The sequence below is a fragment of the Lactuca sativa genome, chromosome 5, assembly GCF_002870075.4.
Source record: "Lactuca sativa cultivar Salinas chromosome 5, Lsat_Salinas_v11, whole genome shotgun sequence".
Lineage (NCBI taxonomy): Eukaryota > Viridiplantae > Streptophyta > Magnoliopsida > Asterales > Asteraceae > Lactuca > Lactuca sativa.
Genome location: NC_056627.2, coordinates 66326726 through 66330480, shown reverse-complemented (window position 1 = coordinate 66330480; position 3755 = coordinate 66326726). Strand labels below are relative to the sequence as shown.

The 3755-nt window shown below is 29.1% G+C and overlaps 1 non-coding gene across 1 annotated transcript; it reads right to left on the bottom strand.

Annotated features, from left to right (window-relative positions):
* Nucleotides 1-2209: 2209 nt before the first annotated feature.
* TRNAE-UUC (transfer RNA glutamic acid (anticodon UUC)) lies at nt 2210-2281 on the bottom strand. Its single transcript has one exon. It is a non-coding gene; the product is annotated as a tRNA-Glu (tRNA).
* Between the last annotated feature and the right edge of the window lie 1474 nt (nt 2282-3755).

The following is a 3755-nucleotide window of genomic DNA, read 5'->3' as shown; positions in this document are numbered from 1 at the left end:
TGATTTATGTGTTACGTGTTCCGGGCTACGGCCCGATGCAGTATGCAGTATATGTGTGTTCATGCTAGTTGATATGTTTATGTTATGTTATGTCCAGTCAGTTTCCGGACTTCGGTTCGATGCAGGGGGCAAGGCCCCAGTTAGTCCGGACTTCGGTCCGATGCAGGGGACAAGGTCCCAGTCAGCTTCTGGACTTCGGTCCGATGCAGGGGGCAAGGCCCCAGTTAGTCCGGACCTCGGTCCGATGCAGTGGGCAAGGCCCAATATGTGCTTTATATGTTATTATTTGGTATGTGGTAGATTGGGGGAGCTCACTAAGCTTCGTGCTTACGGTTTTCAGTTTTGGTTTCAGGTACTCAGTTTTCAAAAGAGGAGCTCGGGAAGATTGCAGTGCACACACCATAGTCAGTTAGCTTGGGAATGTTTGACTCTGATAATGATATTATGTTTTGAATTAATACTCGAGAAATTATGTTATGACTTATGATACAGTTTTTATAAATATGATTTTAGTAATGTTTTTAAAGAAATTTTTAGTTGTGATTTTTGGGTCGTTACAAATACTTAGCATATGGTGCCCTTAGAAATTCAAAAATTGTTTTCTGCCTAATAGTCATGTCGAAATGAACTTCCATGTCTTAGACAATTTTACTAAAAATGGAACTCGCATATGAATGTTGGGCTTTAAGAGGGGCAATGTCCTTATTAGCGAAACTGCCGAAGTCAAATCTCGGAATCATATCACGAAGACAGACTAAAACACAAACATAATCAGAATTCATACAACATATGCCGCTATTTCGTAAGATGTCTTGTACACCCACAATTGAGTTCGAGAGACCACAAAAGCATAAGAGGAAGGATTTACCATTGAGTATAGCCCCAAACCACAAAACCTAATTGGTAATGAAACAAATCGTCATTAAATGTCCCGAAAGAAAGGATCCCCACAAATAACAATGTCCTCAATACACATCCTTAGACCAAATAAAAGTTTGGCAATACTCATACATGATTGAAGGTGATTGGTATGATATATATATATATATATATATATATATATATATATATATATATATATATATATATATATATATATATATATATATATATATATATATATAAAGAGAGAGAGCGAGCTAGGTTCAAATGTTTTCAACAACTATTGTGTGCATGAATGTACCAATAGGAATTTAGGAAAAAAAAAATAAATCATTAATAATAAACTTAAATAATATCCCCTTTTAAATTAGGATATCAGTTTTAAAACGTCACCCCCACCAGTTTTATACTATTTTAAAGTTGATTATGTTTTTTTTGGATTTAGGTTTTGAAGGGGCTGTCATTGATGTGGAAAATGAAGAAAACATGGAGAACAAAAATATTCTAGCAGAATGTTGTTATTGTTTAAGAATGTTATTTATTTTTGTTGATATTCTTTCAGAATATTTTATAATTATATTAAAATGGATAAGACTGTTAGTCTGTAAGAATATGTATGAATTTATATATATATATATATATATATATATATATATATATATATATATATATATATATATATATATTCCACATTAATATCAATTTTCTACAATCATTTGGATTTTCATGATATTTGACTATCAACCTAGTTTGACATTTTAATTTATATTTGGTATTGAAAGTCAATTTGTGTTCCTTGACTATGAGGATGATGCCTACGGAATAAATAACTCAAAAGGAAGGATGAAGAATTTGGTGCAGAAAGTTAGCACTTGGATATGTATTCTCACCTTTTTTTGTTCTTAAATATGAACCGAAAGGATTTCTAAATACGAGATGTTTGATTTTGAATAAAGATTCTTTTTTCTTTTTTTAATAAAGATTCAAACTATAGAACCTAACCATAAGATGAAGCATGTGTTATTCTATTGAAATTCCATACCAAGTTAATCATATTCCCTCAATTAGGTATTAGTCGACTTTCTAAAGATTAATTGCATAGGGACATATGATTATGAGTAGTAGTAAACCGTGTATATAATATACAAACAACGAGTTCTCATTAAAATTCAATCGAACTGAATTTATCAGAATTTCAAAATAAACTACAAACAAATAATTTATAAATCAACATATCAATCCAACAGAAAATAGAGGTTTTGATGTATGAAAAGAAACTCAAACCAAAAGTAGAATGAAAAAGCCTACTGACTTTAGTTATAAAAAGTTCCATTGCCGGGAATCGAACCCGGGTCTCCTGGGTGAAAGCCAGATATCCTAACCGCTGGACGACAATGGAATTATTGATAATATTCCGATACGACAATATATTAACATTAACTTATTCCGGAATATATTAGGATAATTTTTTTTTTTTTTAATTTTTTTTATATAACGTTTTGGTCCAATTTTCTGCCAACGCATGTATCATCACGATCATGTATGGCGTCCGAAAGTATTCGATAGTAGACCATTATTTGTGAATGCCTAGTTATTTTAACTTTAAGTCACTTTAAAATATAATAATGTTGTAGTAGAACATTATCTAAAACCATTCCATAGGTAAACGTTGCACACATATAAGATTTCGTACGTTCATTTGATTTTATATAATTATCATTTTTAAAATACTAATCTAATTAATATGAATCACTAAGTTATATTTTTCAACTCATGTATATCATTGTATATAGGTTGACTATTAAAAAATGAGACCTTACAAAAATTAATTGAAGAGTAGATTAACTATTAAAAATCGATGACAATTTTAAACTATATTAATCTTTAAAAAATACATATTAAGAATAGGAGTACGTAATATTCAAAAGATGATCATTGTTTGATGTCCGTACTAAGTTTTGTTTACGAGTATAAATGAGAGATTTTTTATTTTTGAAAGAAATTTGGAAAAAACGTATTAAGCTTGTTCTTTGAAACAACAATGTGAGTAGCATTTTTTCAAAAGTAATTTACTAATTTATAAGCTACTTTTAAATTATCAAACATAACAATCTAAAAAACATGTAAAGAAAAATTAATTGTATTGTGTCAAATATAGTCTAACTAATTGTACAGTAAATATCTTATTTGTTAATAAATTTAATTATATTTGAATTTATAGAATTTATAATCATGTTTTTGAAAATTTATAAGTTAATATTTCAAGCCCGATATAAATGATCGGAAATTTTGTAAATTGTTTTACAGTGAAACTTATGTTTTCCTGTATGCTTGTAAATCGATATTTTATAAACGACCATATTATTATAATGTTTGGAAATATGTTTGTCTTTGGAAATATGCATGTCACGTATGGTTCTTCCATCTTATGGGTGTATGTGTATGTGTATCGAACTCGTTATTGTTCATATGGTAATTTATGATTCATTTGCTTTACTCAGGAGATATGATACGGTATTTACAATTTAATAGCTTAATTTATGTGATAATCCACTAGATAATGTATATTACATATCATTATTTATTACATATGATGTTTTTTGTATATTACATATCATTATTTATTACATATGATGTTTTTTGTGATCCGGACATTACCTAAATGCGTACTCTCGCTATAGGTAAATTAAATAATAAGTTATAAGATATGATATGAGAGTTTCAATTCTATGGATTTGATCATTTGAATCCTCAACTTCTTGTATTAAATAAGAGTATAATATACCATACATATAAGATTTGAAACATATACAAGAAGTAAAAAGGCTTCAAAGCTATTCTTTCTAATTCACTTTACCTTTACAAATTGATCG